The sequence below is a fragment of the Moschus berezovskii genome, chromosome 6 (assembly GCF_049115385.1).
Source record: "Moschus berezovskii isolate FMDL1 chromosome 6, NW_MosBer_1.0, whole genome shotgun sequence".
NCBI classification, from domain to species: Eukaryota; Metazoa; Chordata; class Mammalia; order Artiodactyla; family Moschidae; genus Moschus; species Moschus berezovskii.
In genome coordinates, this window is record NC_142465.1 from 73,255,752 (window position 1) to 73,276,381 (window position 20,630).

Sequence of the window (20,630 nt, forward strand, 5' to 3'; positions counted from 1 at the left end):
TATTGTTAGATGATTGTGGATACACAACTGCATCTACCCCACCAAGCTCCAAGGCACGGCCAGGGTGCCACGAAGTCCATGGTGTGTCTCTCCCATGATCCATCACATATAATTCAAAATGGACTTTCCCTCAATAATTCAAAATGATAATAACTGCAAACAAAGTAAGTCATAACAAGGTGTGACTTTTCCTAGAAAGACCATCTCATTGTTTCTTTAAAGACTACAAAATGAGAAAAAAAAAAAAAGACTACAAAACGTTAACACATGGCCAACAGGCAACAACATATTCAGTTCAGTTCAGTTGCTCAGTCGTGTCCGATTCTTTGCGACCCCATGAATCACAGAACGCCAGGCCTCCCTGTCCATCACCAACTCCCGGAGTTCACTCAAACTCATGTCCATCGAGTCGGTGATACCATCCAGCCATCTCATTCTCTGTCATCCCCGTCTCCTCCCACCCCCAATCCCTTCTAGCATCAGACTCTTCCAGTGAGTCAACTCGTCGCATGAGGTGGCCAAAGTATTGGAGTTTCAGCTTTAGCATCAGTCCTTCCAACATATTAGAGAGATGCAAATCAAAACCACAATGAAGTATCATTTCACACTGGTCAGAATGGCCACCATCAAAAAGTCTGAAAATAATAAATGCTGAAAAGGGCATGCAGAAAAGCAAATCCTCCTATAGTGTTTTTTTGTGTTTTTTTGGTGGGAATGTAAACTGGTACAGTCACTATAGAAAATAATATGAAGGTTCCTTAAAAAGAACTAAAAATAGAGTTACTATATGATCTAGCAATCTCACTCCTGGGCATAATATCCAGAAAATATGAAAATTCTAACTCACCTCAGTGTTCATAGTAGTACTATTTACAATAGCCAAGACATGGAAGCAGCCTAAATGCTCACTGACAGATTAGTGGATATTATTCAATGATGAATGTAATAAAAAGAAAGAAATAATGCCATTTGCAGCAACACGGATGGACCTACAGATTATACTAAGTGAAGTAAGTCAGAGAAAAATAAACGTATGATATCACTATATGTGGAATCTTAAAAAATAATACAAATGAATCTATAAACAAAACAGAAACAGACTCACACTCATAGAAAACAAGCACATGGTTACCAAAGGGGAAGGGAGGTAGGGGAAGTGATAAATTAGAAGTTTGAGATTAACAGATACAAACCACCATACAGAAAACAGATAAGCCTCAAGGATCTACTATTTAGCACAGGAAACTATATTCAATATCTTGCAATAACCTATAATGGAAAATAATCTGAGATATATATATACACATATAAAACTGAAAAAATTACAAAACATTATTTAAATGTTTTTGTGTCTTTTGGTGCCCCCTCACTAATGCTCAAACACATGCTTGTGTGTGTGCTTAGTTGCTCAGTCATGTCCAACTCTTTGCGACCCCATGGACTATAGCCTGCCAGGCTCCTCTGTCCATGGGGATTCTCCAGGCAAGAATACAGGAGTGGGTTGCCATGTCCTTCTCCAGGGGTTCTTCCTGACCCAGGAATCAAACCCAGGTCTCCCGCATTGCAGGCACATTCTTCACCGTCTGAGTCACCAGGGAAGCAAGACTGTCTATTAAGCACTGCCCCCAGAGATTGAAGAAAGAATAGGCTTTTTTCCAAGGAACAATATGAGTTTAAACTCAGATGATAAAATCTATGCATAATCAAAATCTCAGACTTGAGTACATAGATTTCAGTCTAACACATTTTGAAAGAGACAAAGTTGTATTGTTCAAAGTTGTATTATTCACGTGGAATCACTGGCAAATGCTTTATGCCATGTTTGAAACTATACAAAGCTTCCTGAGATATTTGCCATGCTTTCACTAGATGAATAAACTGATAACATGATTTGCATTGAGCAGTTTTATAAGGAAATGTCAAGTGACTTATTCAGCAAATCTTCACACTTCAATTAAGAGAGATGATTTGCTTGCAAAGAATTAAATGTGAAGAGGTGTCAACACACTAAGGATACTGACAGTAGTTAAGAGGTTGGCCTCCAAAGTCAAACTTTGTTGTTGTTCAGTCCGTAAGTGGTGTCTCTTTTTCGAGCCCCTGGAGCCCACTAGGCTCCTCTGTCCATAGGATTTCCCAGGCAAGAATACTGAAGTGGGTTGCCATTTCTTCCTCCAGGGGATCTTCCCAACCCAGGCAGGCACTGAACCCGCATGTCCTGCATTGCAGAAGGATTCTTTACCACTGAGCCACCAGGGAAACCCTGGTTTGGCTTAAATTCTGACTTTCGCTAGCTATGAGACTTATGCCTCTATTATCCTCCACAGGTTACTGTGAAGATTAAGTAATTTACTACATGTAATATGCTTAGAACAGTATATTGAGTCTTCAATAAATATTATTAGCTAGTTGTCATCATCATTACTCATCATTACTACTCTACACTTTTTATAAAGGGCTCATAACCTAACTTTCTACCTCTTTCTCCCCTTAATAAGGAATATACTAGTTATACATTGCTTATTAAACACCTGCCTTACAATTTTCAGATCAACTGTTTGCTTCAACTTTCTCTAAAAAGTCAACTGAAGTTTAATATTTACATTTTGTACACCGTCCTCATCTTACTTTTCCTTAAACTGCCAGCATGCTATAAAATATTATATATCTATAATGACTAGTATATGCAGAGACCAAATGGTACACATTATAGATACTGAACAACACAGGTCTTCGGGAAACCACAATCTCCTAAAAGAAAAAAAGAAAATGAAACCTGGAACAGGAAGTAGCTCTAATACTGTTGTTAAATTTAAATATCATATCTAATGTACTTTTTTACTTCTAAAAAGATATCTAAGCAACATTTTTATAATTTACAAATAAAACAAACAACCTTAAACCATCACTGTAAGGTTTATTCTAGATTAGAGAACCAAGTCTGCTCAACCAGAGCAAGAAATATTACAAAGAATCCATCATGAGTTTGCCTGGGTTATTCTGAAACCCACAATCCAGAAATAACAGACAAGAATTTTCCGACTTTTCTTTTTCCAAGAGTACTAGAATGTTACCATAAAAATTCTTTGTTTGTTATGTAAAAGAGGAAAGCGGCATATAAAATGAAGCAAGTAGGCCAGGCTTTGGATTCTGGTACTACCTGTTAATTTTGCTTTCTTGATCATAGATATGACAGTCTGTTTAAAATCCCAGGAGAATACACTGGCTAATAATGAAAAAGATTTATTTCTCCACTAAATGTTGGGCTTATTACCTTCCTATACTGTTTATTTGTACCTTACCAGGAATATGAATAGCTTATCAAAAAGCCACTCTTGAACTAAAAACAAAACAAAAAACACTTATTCAAAGAACTAGTCAGGGACTTCCCTGGCAGTTCAGTGGTTAGAACTTCATGCTTTCAGTGCAAGGGGCACAGGTTCAATCTCTGGTCCGGGACCTAAGATGCTGAAAGACGTATGGCATGGCCAGAAAAATGAAAGAACTAGAGTCTAATCCATACGTCCTACAAAATATTTAAAAACTTAAACCCAAAAGAAAGGAGAACAATCACTCATTCTTTAGAACAGGGGTCCCCAACCTCTGGGATCTAATACCTGATAATCTGAGTGGAGCTGATATAGTAATAATAGAAATAAAATGCACAATAAATGTAATGCACTTGAGTCATCCCAAAACCACCCCCACCCCCTCCCCGATCCGTGGAAAAACTGTTTTCCACAAAACCGGTCCCTGGTGCCAAAAAGGTTGGGGACCTTCTGCTAAGACAACAAAACCAATGAAAGCAAAAAGAAGAGACTTCGTTGTTATGTACTTGTGTAATCTTTTCTGAAAACCTAGGAGATAGACATGTTCATACACTACAGCTCAGGAAACTGAGTCTCAGAGACGTTAAGTAATATGCTCAAGTTATAAAGTAAAATAAAGACACAGTAGGCTTCCCTGCTGGTTCAGTGCTAAAGACTCTACCTGCCAATGCAGGAGACAAGGGTTCAACCCCTGATCTGGGAAGATTCCACATGCTGAGACGCAATTAAGCCCATGGGCAGCAACTACTGAGCCTGTGCTCTGGAGCCCCCATGACGCAACTACTGAAACCTGCGCACAGAGAGCCTGTGCTCTGCAACAAGAGAGTATCCTCCACTCTCTGCAACTAGAGAAAGCCTGCACAGCAATGAAGCCCCAACATAGCCAAAAACAAATAAATACATAAATATTTTAAAAATAAATAAAGACACAGGACTCAAATTCACAACTTTCAAACCAGCTAACGATAAAGAAGAAATGATAGGCATCCCCCGCACAGCAATGGGAGTGGCTGGAGATGAGGAATACAGAACCAAGGCCTCCTAGCGCTCCCTCCCAAGTCCACTCATGCCCAGCACTGGATGGATTAAACTGGATTCAAGCTCTCTTTGAACACAACTGATGGCTCAGTAATGTAAACAGCTTCTTCCCATGTCACACTTCCTAATTCACAAGTATATTATCTTGTCTTACTCAATAAACGAGCAGTTACTGAAGACCCAAAAATGTAATCATACCATAAATTGACCATTTTATAAGTGCCACTGGAGAAGGAAATGGCAGCCCACTCCAGTATTTTTGCCTGGAGAATTCCATGGACAGAGGAACCTGGTTGGATACAGTCCATAGGGTCACAAAGAGTCAGACACTTAAAAGTGCCATATAAGACAGTATAAAAGAGACTACTTACATCTTTAACATCTGCCCCTCAAATGCTCTTGCTTTACAGTAATCGCACTTATTGTATGAAGTTCAGTTGCCTTTTACTAGTCTGCGAGCTCTTGATACAAAATTCTGTATATTCCCTACTCATTGTTGTTTAGTCACTAAGTCACGTCTGACTCCTCTGCAACACCAGGGACTGTAGCCCACCAGGCTCTACCGTCCATGAGATTTTTCAGGCAAGAATACTGGAGTGGGTGGCTATTTCCTCCTCCAGGGTATCTTCCCCAATCAACCTGTGTCGCCTGCATTAGCAGGCAGATTCTTTACCACTGAGCCACCAGGGAAGCCCCATTCGGTATTACGTAGGTGGCGTCCCCTAAAAATGTTAAAAGGGGCAAACGAAACAATGATGAGTTGAACCTTAAATAACAAGTAAGTAGAGAGATGGGAAAAAAGAGGGGAAAGTGCATTCTAACAAGGTGGCTGGTAAACCAGGCAGACAACTCCTGGGGAAATGACAGAAAGATCAGAGCAGAGGATTCACATCACCAAGCAGTAGAAACGGTAAACTGAAGACGTGGAATTCCTTTCCAGGGGGTTAGGATTTCCTTTTCTGAATTAGGCTGACTTGTTTTTAAACATTTATTTTAATGCAGGAGAATTCTGTGTTTAAATTAAACCTGACGTGAAACCTCACTATATTGATAGAAAACAGGTACTCTGAAGCCCCACTCAGTCCCCACCTTATCTGACTTGAGAAGACTCCAAAGGCCCTCCTCGGACCACAATCTGAAAACACCTGGGTTAGAAAAATGTCTGGAAGCACAGATGCCAAAGGGCTCAAAGCACTGACCTCTGGGTTGGCCTAGGTTGGGGGAACATTGTAAGGAGGGACTTGAAGTAATATTTTCACTTTTTAAGTCTCGCATATTTTTATATTATTTGAACTGTTGTTTATATTGAACACTTTTTACTTTCTAGACTTTAAAAATAAATAAGACTCCATTGCTCTAAAAAAAGCATTTTTTTAATGATTCAGTTTCTTCAAGTGGATTGCTACATTTTAATGAATCACTTCCATATAATTGCAGGATATTTTTTTAACTAAATTACATCACAATGAAAATGAACATCTCTGTGCATAAGAGTTTCCCATATTTAGAATGATCTGCTTAGGATAAATTTATATAAGTTAATGGTTTCCATCTAAGTTCTACAATACATGGCTTAAAATAAGACTCTCTAGAACATAAAAAAGTATAAAATTCAATGAGTATTTTTTAAAAGCTATTCTACAGTAGCAAGATTTTGAGTCCAGCATTCATGTTTAAGATACATAAAATCTAATTTATCAAACTAATCAGCAAAGTTTCCACATCTCGAAAAACATATTAAAGAGAAATCTGAAACAGAACTTGAAAGCGCTCTACCTTTCATGAATTTTTCATAACTTCTCTTGCCACTTATCAAAACCATACACTGAAAGAATCTTTCTTCACAGTTGGGTTTCACAATCTAATTCTGTGAAGTCACAGTACTGTGACAGTACAATCATTTTCTGGCAACAAACTAGCATCATTAAATTCTTATTTGGAAGTTCTATGGGGTATAAGGATGTTCTATTTTTACATCTAAGATCAAAATCTATTTTGTGTTGCCTCTCCATTAAGCTCCTATGATTGATACATCTTGACCTAATTTATTCTCTTGTTCCCAGCCATCTTTATAAAACTACCTTTTGGTGAGGGCTCAGAGAAAGCCTGTCTGTCCAAACAAAATATAAACAGTTGCTGGATTGCCTCTGCCTGTGAACAATCGTTTAGTGCTCTGTACTCCTTGGAAGGTGAAACCCCAAAGTCAGAAAGTGTGTTGTTCTTTTTCTTATCTCTATTACTGCTTTAATATAACATAAGATTACTTTCTGCTAAATTATCTTTTGAATAAGTGAATGGGGTTCCTTCACTAAGGTTTCCAACTGGGCAAAAATAACTTCTAATAAACCCTTTTTCTTTTTTCCAAAAGCAAGGATTGGTAGACATCAAGGTCATTCCTACTAATACGTAAAAGTTCTAAAAGCAAGGATGTCTAGAAATATCAAGGTCATTTCTACTACTATGTGACAGTTCTCGTATTAAGGGTATTCAGATGCTATCAGCAAAGATTTGCTTAGTCCCTGCCGGTCACAGGGCACTATGCTTCTGTATGAACAAGACAGAAGAAAGATCTGCTCTCGTGGGTCTCTCTCTCTTGGTGGAAAGGCATGTTTGTAAACCACAAATCTTTATGAAATGAGAAGTTCCAAAATCAAAAACAGAAATATGCTTTAGAAGAAAGAGACTGGAACCAGATTTTGGAATACCTGTCAAGGCCAAGGAAGGTGGCGTTTAGGTTTGAATAAAGGAAACCTAGGTATTCAAAGGGATCCTTAGAAAATATTTATCTTTGCAGGCACTGACTAAAACTTTTGGATGGCTTCTCATTTTCTGTAAGAGAAATCCAAAATCTTTAAAAGAAAATCTTGAAAAGGGTAACTAAATCTTGCGTCATCATCCCCAAGATCTTGGGTTGTGGTCACAGCGCACTTCTGTTTCCTCTGTTGTAGGGATTTTCGAACTTTTATACACTGTCATTTAGTAAAGTATCAACATATGACACATTTATTTTTGATTTTCTTTTTAAAAACATGCAGGTCACAACCACTAAACTGATTTTATAATCTCCTGGTCAGTGCTTAGGTACTACAGTTTGAAAAACAGTACTTTGGCATATACCACTCTCTCTCTCAAGCTTTCCAGGTAGCACTAGTGGTCAAGAACCCACCTGCCAATGCAGGAAATGCAGGAGACGCATGTTCGATCCCTGGGCCACGAAGATCCCCTGGAGGAGGGCATGGCAACCCACTCCAGTATCCATGCCTGGAGAATCCCTGGACAGAGCAGCCTGGTGAGGTTTCATAGTCCATGGGGTGGCAAAGAGTCAGACACAACTGAAGCAACTTAGCACACATGCACACTCTCTCTCTCACTTCTAGGCCTTTCCATGCATTCTTTCTGTCTGAAACATTCTTGCTCATCCTCATTCTTTCCTTTTTACTGGCTACTTCCTATTCTACTTTGTGACCTGAGCTCATACACATCACTTCCCTGACCCTCTTAGATTAGTTCTCTGTCTTCTGTGTTCCTAATACTCTATGCTTTCTAATGTTCATTAAGCTTTACTGTAATTGTACATGGCCTGTCTTTCTAAGATGTAAATCCCATGAGCATCAGGACCCATTCTTGTTCATTGCTGAATCCTGAGAGCCACACCCACTGCCTGCTACAGATTAGGCCCTCAATCAGTGTTTGAGGAGTAAAACAAGTGAGGAAATGGACTTGAATAATCTATACATTAATATTTAACCACATGATGAAATGAACACCCACTTAAAAACTGTTAAGAGGCTTAGCTAGTTCCAAGGAAAATATATGCTCAGTTCCAACTGTATAAAAATGGTGATTAAGCTCCTAAGCTAGCCTGCAAAATACTATTACCCACACACACACTTAACTGATGAGAGGACAGCTGCTTATTTCCCTCTCTGCCAGGACAACAGAACTTTCACTCCTCTAAGTAGGAGAATACAGGATTAAAGGGACACTTTGCTTTCTTCCTATTTTATCAGTTAGTTCCTCCTAGAGCAAAGTGGACTTCCCTGGTGGCCCAAACGGTAAAGAATCTGCCTGCAATGTGGTAGACCCAGGTTCGATCCCTGGGCCAGGAAGATCCCCTGGAGAAGGAAATGGCAACCCACTCCAGTACTCTTGCCTGGAAAATCCCATGGACGGAGGAGCATGGTAGGCTACAGTCCATGGGGTCACAAAGAGTCGGACACGACTGAGCAACTTCACCTCACTCCTTAGAGCAAAGCGACTTAGCCAATGGCTAAGATGAGATTAGATAGCTAGTGGAAGCTGCTGTATAGCATACGGAGCTCAGATCTGTGATAACCTAGAGGGCTGGGATGGGGATGGGGAGGAAGATTCAAGAGGGAGGCGATATATGTATTCGTATAGCTGATTCACTTTGTTGTACAGCAGAAACTAATACAACATTGTAAAGCAATTATACTCCAATAAAAAAAACCCATAAATTAAAAAAAGAAAGAATAAAGGTCAATATTCCAGACAGGCCCCACCCCTGAGCTGTCACTGGTTCTTGAATCTATCTGTCTTCAAGAAGAGAAAGTTTTCCTTTCCCTTCCAACTCCTATGAGGAAATCTTTCTGAGACAGGGCTTTCTATACCTGCAGGAGAGACCTGCAGTTGTTTAGGTGCTAGACAATCATCTGTGCAGATAAAGCAAGGAACAGAGTAAATAAGAGTCTAAGCTAAACTCTCCAAACCAGCTTTACCAGAAATGAAAAATTAAACTGTATTTTAATAGTACTATAATTCTTATCTGGCTTCATGAATCTGATCTCAACATGCAAAATCTGGAGACAGAAGAGATGTAATCAGGAATAGTAATAACAGCCATCCCAGTCTGATTTCTGGGTCCCAGGAGAACAGTAACATACTGTGTTAGGTGGCACAAAAGGCAAGGGAATGGCACAAAAGTTAAGGTTTTTTCCACTTCTCCTTTCGAATTTTTCTTGGGCAAAAATGTCTAAACAAGTTGAATCCATCTTTGTATACTACAACCTTCCCTTCCAAATTTTCATTCTTGCTTCTCTTTTCTCATCTTCCAAATCCCCTTATGCTGCCCGAAGATCTTCATTTTCAACACCCACACTTCTAGAAATAAGCAAATTTTCCTCAAACCTCCAAAATGCTCCTTGAGCCCATACCAGTAACCTCTCCTCTCCGTCTTCACACCAAAACTCCCACTTTCTCAGTGCAACTGATCAGCAGTAAAGCAATCTGACTAAATCCATTCACATGAAGATAAAATAACTAACAGTCCTAGCTTTTAAACCCTCCTAGAAATACATCTGGGCTTCCCTGGTGGCTTAGCACTAAAGAATCTGCCTGCAATGAAGGTTCAATCCCTGGGTCAGGAAGATTTCCTGGAGAAGGGAAGGGCAACCCACTCCTGTATTCTTACCTGGGAAATCCCATGGACACAGGAGCCTGGCAGGCTACAGTAGTGTCACAAGAGTCGGACATGACTTAGTGACTAAACAACCACCACCAGAGATACACATATGTTTTATTTTATACACACATACATTTTTAAGCTATAGAAATCTAACCACAGTAATTTCAGAGAAAAGATGAGGGGTGCCTAAAAATTTCCCCTAAAGGAGTCAGGTCTGCTCTGACCAGCTTTCCCAAAGATCATGTCCCCAAAGTTGTTCCCACATTTTCCCCAACTTTCAGTCCTTAAGTGACACTAAAAACCCAGGAGGACAGAGAAAGCCAACTTGGGAAAGCATCTATAGCTAGAGGATAGTTATTCATTGATTGGGTAAGTCAGTGACAATCAACATTAGCTTGGATAGGTTATACTTTAAGTATAATTGATAATCATTCCGTTAGGTAAAACAAAAACATTCACTCAGGTTATATATTGCAATTATTGCCTCATTCAACTAATGAGGTCAATGAGGCATAACGGGGTTAAATAACATTTCCATTGTTTAAAGTTCAGTACTTGAAGAACCTGATGGATGGCTTTTCAAACACTTTGAATCAGTTGTTTATCCATTAATTCCACTTGAAAATCTTTAATTTTCCATAATGTTTCTGAAATTTGGTAGTATACTTTAGAACAGTCATATTAGAGTAAATGAAAAATGACTTGAATTCCTGGGAGGCACAATCATGTCTTTTTCAGCGGTTTTTGTAAGAAAGACCTAAGCCTGAGACTGAATTTGTGTGCACTCAGAAAAAACCACAAAAATAGGCAAAGTAGTGTTCATTCAGCTCCGAGTGGTTCCTAACTTCAGCGCCATGAAAAATACTTATTTGCCACCCAAATAAGAATAGAGCTATAATAAAGATTATACAAATTTAGGATAATAAGATCTTTCACTTTGCCTGAGAGATATGTGAAATTTTAATTGAGGAATTAGTGTTTGCTATTTTTTATTAGTTTGCTTAGCTAGCCACCAAAATAAATTACTTGAAATTAAAGTGATAACAGGAACTTTTCAAACCAAGCATAGAAAATATGAAAATGCTAACTGGGTGTGGTCTCCCTTGCCTTTGGTCATGAACACACTTTTTATGGCTTTTCTTAAAATTCCAGAAAGGGTGAAGGGTCAGTAAGACTCCCAAGAAATGACAGGGTATTCAGAAAGACTTAAACAGCATTTATTCACCTCCCCCAAGTACAAGCATTATGTTGCTTGGTATCGAGTTGTTTGGTTTTTCAGGCAGTGCTAGCGACCCAAACCTAGAATTTTTAACATATAATTCAACAATAAAAAGACAAATAACCCAATTAAGATATGGGCAAAAGATATGAACAGATATTTCTCCAAAGCAGATAGGTAAGTGGCCAATAAGCAAATGAAAAGATACATGACATATTTAGCCATGAAAAAACGCAAATCAACACTACTTTATTCCCACTAGAACATCTATAATAAAAACTAGTAAATAGTCAATAACAAGTGGTGAGAACGTGGAGGAATTGGAACCCTCATACACTGTTTGATGAGAATGTAAAATGGTGCGGCTACTCTGAAAAAGTTTGACGGTTTCTTAAAAGTTCAATATACAGACCCCAAACAATGGAAGTCATATGTCCACCTAAAAACTTGTACACAAATGTTCACAGCAGCATTATTTACAATGACCAAAAACTAGAAACATCCTTAACTTCCATTAACTGAAAACCAGTAAATTGTGATAATGTGGTACACTCACACAACGGACTATTACCCAGACATAAACAAGAGTTAAGCACCGATGCACTCCACACGTGGATACACCTTGAAAACACTATGCTGTGTGAAGGAGGCCAGACACTAAAAGCCACATAAAGTACGATTCCATTTATATGAAATTTCCACAACAGTCAAATCCTTAGAGACAGAAAGATTAGTGGCTGCCAAGGGGTGGATAAGAGGGAATGAGGAGTGACTGATAATGGTTCAGGGTTTCATTCTGGGGTGATGAAAATGTTCTGTTCAGTGGTGATAGTTGCAAAACTTGGTGAAAATACTAAAGACCGTGCTTGAAAAGGATGGATTTTACGGTGTGTGAAGTATATCTCAATTAAAAAAAAAATTGTTCATTTACGGAAAGAAATTACATACACATGTAAAGTACCCTACAAGTGTATTACATACATATGTGTAATCTCTAAAAATCAACGTTTGGGGTTTTTTAAATTGAGCTATATTTCACATATATAAAGCCAGAGAGGAAAGAACACGGTGACGCGGGGCAACTGTGAGCCCTGAAGCCGTGGATCTGGGGTGTGACCCAGCCCGCCTCGCAGCGGCCCCATCCTGCTCGCCTTCACCCGTCACTCAGCCCCCACCCGCCGTCTGGTCCAGCGTCAGGGCCGGGGACGGCCACCGCGGCTGCCCGGCTCCGCGGCGGGCGCCCAGGGCCGGCCCGCCCTCCCGCCCAAGGTGGGGCAGCCGCGGCGGGCCGGGCTCGGGCGCTGCCCGCGGGCCCGGAGCGGGGACGGAGGTTCGGGCCGGCCCCGCCGCCCGCCCTGCCCCGGCCTCCCCGCGTCCTGGCCGCGGGTCTCAAGCCCGTCGCCGCCGCACCGCCCTCAGTACCTGGGATGCGCCCGAACCCGGCGCCGCGGCCAAAGCCGAGACTCCCTCCATATCACCTGCCCGGGAGCGCGGTGCCAGGAGAGGGAGCTCGCCTCCTCAGGCGCGCCCGAGGCACCAGCCCCAGGGGCACGGAAGGGGAATTCACCTAGGTCCCCCGGGCGGCGGCTGAGGCAGCTGCCCAGCGCCCGCGGCTCCTTCCTCTCGCGCGCCTCCTCGCGCCGGCCCGGCCCGGAGCGGACAGCCCCGGAGCCGGCGCCCGCGGCCCGCTGGCTCCCGGCCGCCCCCCACCCCGCCCCCGCGCGGCCGCCCCGCGCACGCGCAGCGGCGCCTGAGCCCGAGGGGAAGCGAGAACCTGGTGATGTGGCCGCGGGGGTGGCGACCTGCAGCGCCAGCGCCGCCCAGTCCTGGACCCTTGGCTGCACCCGGACCGGCGCGCTCCGGGAACCCGATCGAGCAGAGCAAAAGGGGAATTTTCATGGGAGCCTACTCAGCAGAGAAGGGCTGTGGCCTTCCTTGTTCGCCAGCCCACTCCATCCCCATAGCCCTACTGCCCCCACCGCCCCACATCCACATCTCTGGCTGCTCCTTGGCCCTAACGCTCAAATTTATGACTCATGACTTCTATTCTCAAGCCGGGAGCCTCCTGGTTGGCTGGCTTCGTGTTTTCTTCTCTCGCGGAGACTGGGATTTAAACTGCGCAGAATGGTCCAAGTTTGATACTGCTGCTGCTAAGTCACTTCAGTCGTGTCCGACTCTGTGTGACCCCATAGACGGCAGTCCACCAGGCTCCCCCGTCCCTGGGATTCTCCAGGCAAGAACACTGGAGTGGGTTGCCATTTCCTTCTCCAATGTGTGAAAGTGAAAAGTGAAAGTGAAGTCGCTCAGTAAAGAAAGGGATTGGCCCCCAAATGGGACGATGAGATTTCGGGCAGGTCCCAGCAGTGGGAGAGTGGTGTTCTAAGCAAAGTGCATGGACCCAGTAGAGGTGGCTGGAATGCCAGACTTTTCAAACTTGCTCATGCTTGTTTTTAAATCTACGTAAAAATGTAAGCTAGAGTTTGCAAAGTAAAGCCAAGAATTCATTTACTTTAACATCATTCCAGCATCTTTTGCAGGTAATGGGTGAAGCCCTGGAGGTATTCCAGTGACCAGAACAAAGGTTTCTGTCCTCAGGCTCTTCTAAAAGAGAGACTGCCCTTTTAAAAATTATCCAGCACGTGACACTTCCTCAAGTCAAAACTTCCACCAAATCTTAAGTCACTCCAATAATTTTTAGTAGCAGATTTTCAGGTGATAAGAGAGATCAGAGAGTATATTTATCCACTGTTTTTTTTCTTGAGGCACGCTCCATCTTTTTTTTTTTTTTTTAGTTGCAGCATGATTCTTAGTTACAGTATGTCGGATCTAGTTTAATGACCACTGATCAAACCTGGGCCTCCTGCATTGGGAGTGTGGAATCTTAGCCACTGGACCACCAGGGAAGTCTCTGCTGTGAGAGTTTTGACCTTCACCTTCAGGATGAAGGGTACTTCTGTATCAGTCTTGGTCATCTGACGTAATTCTTTTTATAATGGCCCATGCAAGTTTAAGGACAGGGAAGCCTGGGGTGCTGCAGTCCACGGGGTCGCAAAGAGTCAGATACGACTGAGCGACTGAACTGAACTGAAAACGCAAGTGTTCTTCACCCCTAAACATCTGTTAGGAATGAAAGTATAATTGCAAGGAAGTGGAAAAAACGGTGTCTCCACTGCATTTTCAAATGGTTTTTGTTCTCAAGGTTTTGAATTGCATATCACCTGAGGTAATTAACTGCTCTTGAAAGCTTTTGTCTTTGTTGTTGAAAGCTTGCTAGAAGTAAAAGTTCCGAAAAGATACATAGCTCTTCTGGGTCCTATAGTCTCAAGATTTCTGCACAAAGCATCCATAGCATACACCACCCTCTGCCGGTTTAGAAAATTCTACCAACGTTTTTTTCCTGAGAGCTAATGGTTTCCATTGCCCTGAATTTCACTAGTCAGCATGTAGCAACTTTCTACTCATGCGGTGCCTCTCATTCTATATGCCACAACATGGAGTGTATATATATATATATATTTAGTTATTTTAAGCTTCAAGTTGGAATACAAATTTAAATCTCAACCCTTAAAATAGCTCAAGGTGGAAGCTGGTGAAGGGATACCCCCTTCTGAAAAGTTAGGTCCCAATGTGTGCAGGCAACAACATAATATTACAAATTCATCTTCTAACTGCCAACAACTCTAAATATGAAGCAAGTGACTTAGAATTGAGGATATGTAGTAATCACGGTTGTGATGATTGCTAGAGAAAAGCCTGGGAGTTATGAAAGTGTGTAACAAAGCGACCTGTCTGTTCTAGAGGCTAAGAAAGAGCCCTTTGAAGAAGTGACATTTAATCTGAGCCCTGAAGAATAAGGAGTAGGAGGCCTGGCAACAAAGGGAAGGGGATGGGGTGGGGAGTGGAGTCTGGAAACTGCAGGTTTGAAGGCCCTTTGGGAGGAAGTGGTTTCACCTGTGGAAGCCTTGAGAGGGACCACTGTGGCTGGAGTGAGATGGCTAATACTGCAGGAGAGGACAGCATGAGCCTTGAGTGCCACGATGAGGACTTTATTTATTCCTAAAGACAAAAGGAAGTCACTGAAGAGTTGGAAAGGGTCCATTTGGACATGATCAAATTTGTATTTATGGAAGACATTTCTGGCTGCAGTGTGGAGCACAAATAAGAAAGGAGCCACGGAGGAGGTGTGAAGACCAGTTTGCAGGCAATGGGAACTAGGAGGCAGTGAATCAAACAAATAAATGAGGGTTAGAACTGCAAAGGCTTGATTTTTGACTGTGTGTGAAAGATGAAGGAGAAAAAAGTATCCAAAAATCACTCCCCATTTTCTGGCTTGAGCTTATTGTTTCCCCTGGGACGGGGAACCTGAAGGAGGAAGTCTAAAGGAGATCATTTGAGTTGCTTTGGCTATGATGGGTTTGCTGACTCTATGAGATATCCAAGTGAAGATGCTAAGAATATAGTTGGAGAATAAATCTGGAACTCAGAGATTTGGACTGGTGATAAACTCAAAACTAAACTTTAAGATAACATGAAATATGATTTGTTTGTAAGAATTTAACCTTTAAACTGTAGAGAAAATGAGAGAAGCAAACAAAACCTAAATTGACTAATTGTGAGACACTTCACAGAGGTTATTTTAATCCTCACCCCCTATGAGGGATTATAGTTATAATCCCGTTTTTCATATGAGGAAGTTCAGTCGCTCAGTCGTGTCTGACTCTCCGCGACCCCATGAATCACAGCACGCCAGGCCTCCCTGTCCATCAACAACTCCCAGAGTTCACTCAAACTCATGTCCATCGAGTCGGTGATGCCATCCAGCCATCTTATTCTCTGTCGTCCCCTTCTCCTCCCGCCCTCAACCTTTCCCAGCATCAGAGTCTTTTCTAGTGAGTCAGCTCGTCACATGAGGTGGCCAAAGTATTGCAGTTTCAGCTTTAGCATCAGTCCTTCCAATGAACACCCAGGACTGATCTCCTTTAGAATGGACTGGTTGGATTTCCTTGCAGTCCAAGGGACTCTCAAGAGTCTTCTCCAGCACCACAGTTCAAAAACATCAATTCTTCGGCGATCAGCTTTCTTCACAGTCCAACTCTCACATCCATACATGACCACGGGAAAAACCATAGCCTTGACTAGACGGACCTTTGTTGGCAAAGTAATGTCTCTGCTTTTTAATAGACTATCAAGGTTGGTCATAACTTTCCTTCCAAGGAGTAAGCGTCTTTTAATTTCATGGCTGCAATCAGCATCTGCAGTGATTTTGGAGCCCCAAAAAATAAAGTCTGACACTGTTTCCACTGTTTCCCCATCTATTTCCCATGAAGTGATGGGACCAGATGCCATGATCTTTGTTTTCTGAATGTTGAGCTTCAAGCCAACCTTTTCACTCTCCTCTTTCACTTTCATCAAGAGGCTTTTTAGTTCCTCTTCACTTTCTGCCATAAGGGTGGTGTCATCTGCATATCTGAGGTTATTGATATTTCTCCTGGCAATCTTGATTCCAGCTCGTGCTTCTTCCAGCCCAGCGTTCCTCATGATGTACTCTGCATATAAGTTAAATACGCAGGGTGACAATATACAACCTTGATGTACTCCTTTTCCTATTTGGAACCAGTCTGTTGTTCCATGTCCAGTTCTGACTGTTGCTTCCTGACCTGCATACAGGTTTCTCAAGAGGCAGGTCAGGTGGTCTGGTATTCCCATCTCTTTCAGGAAACTAAGGGTTAAATCCTCACTCAAAATTACTAAAATTCCCAATTAAATAAGAATCTCTGCGGGTAGCTTTGATGATCACTGAGGTTCAAGAACTACCCTGTGGACTGCTTGAAAGTGGTCCTGCAGGGACTTCCCTGGTGGTTTAGAGCCTAAGACTCTGCAGCCCCAGTGAGGGAGCCTAGGTTTCAATATCTGATCAGGGAACTTAATCCCACGTTGCGCAACTAAGAGGTCCTGCATGCTGCAACTAAGACCTGGAAAAGCCGAATAAATAAATATTTTTTTTAAAGTGGTCCTGCAAACCATATAAAATACTCATAAAGAGAAAGGATTAGAGAAAACCATGACTCAGAAGACATGCAGCCCATGCAGTACGTGATTCCAGGCATATGTTCCAGTTTCTTCATCCCCATCCCCTGTTATCAACACCCTTCTTGGGAATTTCTAGAACATTCACTTGTTCATTCAGCAAGTATTTATAGTGGACGTAGTAGTGTTAGTCGCTCAGTTGTGTCTGACTCTGTGCGACCCCATGGGCTGTAGCCTGCCAGGCTCCTCTGTCCATGGGATTCTCCCAGCAAGAACACTGGAGTGGGCTGCCATTTCCTTCTCCAGGGATATTTACACTCTCATGTGTAAAATGGATAACTAGTGGGAACCTGCTGTACAGCACAGGGAACTCAGCTCAGTGCTCTTTGATGACCTAAAAGAGTGGGAAGTGGGTGCAGAGTGGGAGGAAGGTCCAAAAGGGAAGGGATGTTTGTATATATAGTTGGTTAACTTCGTTGTACAGCAGAAACTAACACATCATTATAAAGCAACTATGTGTGTTTAGTCATTTAGTCATGTCTGACTCTTTGTGACCCCATGGACTGAAGCACCCTAGGCTCCTCTGTCCATGGGGATTCTCCAGGCAAAAATACTGGAGTGGGTTGCCATGCCCTCCTCCAGGATAAAGCAACTATATATCCAATTTAAAAAAAAATGTTCAGTTCAGTCGCTCAGTCATGTCTGACTCTGTGATCCTATGGACTCTAGCATGCCAGGCTTCCCTGTCTATCACCAACTCCTGGAACTAAAGTTTTAATAAATAAAAATAATAATTAAAAAAAAGAGCCATGTCCTGTGTGACTGGAGTTGTTAGGGGAAGCACACTGATTGAAACCGCCCACCCTGGCCAGGCACCATAGTAACCATTTGCATGAGTTGTTTTATGACAGGAGGCCTTGATAAGGAACTAATAAGCTACCACCAACTGGAAGAGTTGGGGAAAGGAGACACCAGGTGTCCGTCCACTTCCCAGAATCCCTCTCACTAGCTTTATTTTGGCTGAGGGATGCGTGTGCCACCAGGAAAGACTCTGAATTAGAATGATTGGCCAAAGACCACCCGGAAACTAATCCCATCACCATAAAACCCGAGACTGCGAGCCACGCGGCACAGCTGTTCTCCTGGTTTCCCTTACCCTACTGCTCTCCACCCAGGTGCCCTTCCCAATAAAATCTCTTGCTTTGTCTGCACGTGTCTCTTCGGACAATTCTTTTCCGAGTGTTAGACAAGAGCCCAGTTTCGGGCCCTGGAAGGGGTCCCCTTTCCTGCAACAGAGTGACCTGATCAAGGGGACAGTGGTCACAGATGTGGTCAGGATAGTGGGTAGAGGCAGGTCACAGGATCACAGGTCACAGTAAAGCCTTTGGCTTTCACTCTGGGTGACACAGGAGCCACCAAAAGTATCTGAGCAGAGAAATGGTTTAGGGAACAATGGCGTCACCATGGAGAACTGAGTGAGGGGAGGGAGGGCGAAAGCAGGAGGACCAGCAGGGAGGCTTTCCCAGGAACCCAGGTGAGAACACTGGGGGGACAGGCCAGGAGGTTGCAGAGAACGTGGTGAGAAAGGCCTGGGCTCTGAATACATTTGTCTGACAGTGGAGCTGAGAGATAGGATTTGCTAATGGATTAAATGAGGAGTATGCAAGAAAAAGGGGCTTCCCAGGTGGCACTAGTGGTAAAGAACTCTCCTGCCAATGCAGGAGACATAAGAGATGCGGGTTGGATCCCTGGATTGGGAAGATCCCCTGGATAAGGGCATGGCAACCCACTCCAGTATTTTTACCTGGAGAATCCCCATGGAGAGAGGAGCCTGGCGGGTCCATGGTGTTGCAAAGAGTCGGGACACGACTGAGGTGACTTAGCATGCACGCATGCAGGAGAAAAAGAGAGGTGTTCAGGAGGCCTCCAGTGTTTTGGTGTCAATTGATGGAAGAATGGAATTACCCTTTGCTGAAAGGGTAAAGACTGCAAGAAGAAATTCAGGAGACAGGTGTGAGGTCACCTGGTGAGAGCTCACTGTTCTAAACGCCCCATCTAGCTGAACTCATCCAGCCTTCATGACAACTCTCCACAGTAAATACTATTGTTATTACCACTTTGTGGAGAGGAACTGAGCCCTGACCGTGCCTCAGGTGCCACAGCTGTAAAGCGCAGAGACGACTCCTGAGTTTACCACTGCACTGTCTGTAAGGGAAGACAGACCCCTCAACAGACAACTACAGCAATATCTGGAGCTGTGCGAGAGGGAGTCTGAGGGGCTGCAGTTGTACAGAGCAAGAGCATCTCCCAAAGTTTCCGGGGAGGGAAGACAGACAGAAGTCAGAGAAGCCTTACAAGAAGAAGTGATCGTGGGCTGAAGTGTAAAGGATCGGTGGCTAAACTAAAAGGCATTTTACGAGGTAAGATAGGAAAGGAAGGAGAGAATCTTCCAGGCAGAGGGAACTACTTGTGCAAAAAGGAAGGGGGATGGGGATTTTAAGGAACTAAAGTATTTCAGAGTGGTGCTTCTGCCTCTTTTAGAGCACCTTGTTGATTGATCCAGATAGAGAATTTTCCTCCACAAACTCACGGTAACGGTTCAAGGGTTCCCTTTCCTACTGTCTTTAGACTGTATCGCTGAGAAAGCAGAAGTCAGCTGTCTTTGATCACTTATCAGGGCCCTGTTGTTCCCCAACTGCACTCACCGGTTCCTGCCTCCCAGCTTTAGGGCTTGCTCTTCTCGTTAATTAGGACACTCCATTCTCCCATAAGCCTTCCCGGGTCTGTACCCACCAGGTGAACTCTGAGTCTTCCCTCTTGGTTTCCATGACAGCCAGTGAAGGGCATGATCATAGCACTAAAAAATACCACATTGTAATATGTAATTATCTGTCCGTCTTTCCTTTTTTCGTTATATGAATCACCCACAGGTGCTTGTTTTAACTACAGACCTCCTGAATCCAAACTTTCCAGGAGAAAGAAAGGCCTTGGAATCCTTTTACTAGCACCTAGGTGATTTTTAGGAGTATGGCAAGGTTGTATATTGTCACCCTGCTTATTTAACTTATATGCAGAGTACATCATGCGGAACACTGGGCTGGAAGAAGCACAGGCTAGAATCAAGATTGCCAGGAGAAATATCAATAACCTCAGATATGCAGATGACACCACCCTTATGGCAGAAAGGAGCTAAAAAGCCTCTTGATGAAAGTGAAAGAAGAGAGTGAAAAAGTTGGCTTGAAGCTCAACATTCAGAAAACGAAGATCATGGCATCTGGTCCCATCACTTCATGGGAAATAGATGGGGAAACAGTGGAAACAGTGTCAGACTTTATTTTTTTGGGCTCCAAAATCACTGCAGATGGTGATTGCAGCCATGAAATTAAAAGACGCTTACTCCTTGGAAGGAAAGTTATGACCAACCTAGATAGCATATTAAAAAGCAGAGACATTACTTTGCCAACACAGGTCCGCCTAGTCAAGGCTGTGGTTTTTCCAGGGGTCATGTATGGATGTGAGAGTTGGACTGTGAAGAAAGCTGATCGCCGAAGAATTGATGCTTTTGAACTGTGGTGCTGGAGAAGACTCTTGAGAG

At 42.8% G+C, this 20,630-nt stretch overlaps 1 protein-coding gene across 8 annotated transcripts in view; it reads right to left on the bottom strand.

Annotated features, from left to right (window-relative positions):
- The window catches only part of SLC41A2 (solute carrier family 41 member 2), a 158,833-nt gene extending 146,116 nt beyond the window's left edge, over positions 1-12,717 (bottom strand). For 4 of the 8 annotated variants that reach the window (XM_055394189.2, XM_055394186.2, XM_055394190.2 and 1 more), the window contains exon 1: positions 12,431-12,717. The gene's annotated coding sequence lies outside the window, so the exon portion shown is untranslated. The remainder of the gene's footprint in view (positions 1-12,430) is intronic. The other 4 variants (XM_055394191.2, XM_055394188.2, XM_055394192.2 and 1 more) reach the window with 2 other exon arrangements.
- Between the last annotated feature and the right edge of the window lie 7,913 nt (positions 12,718-20,630).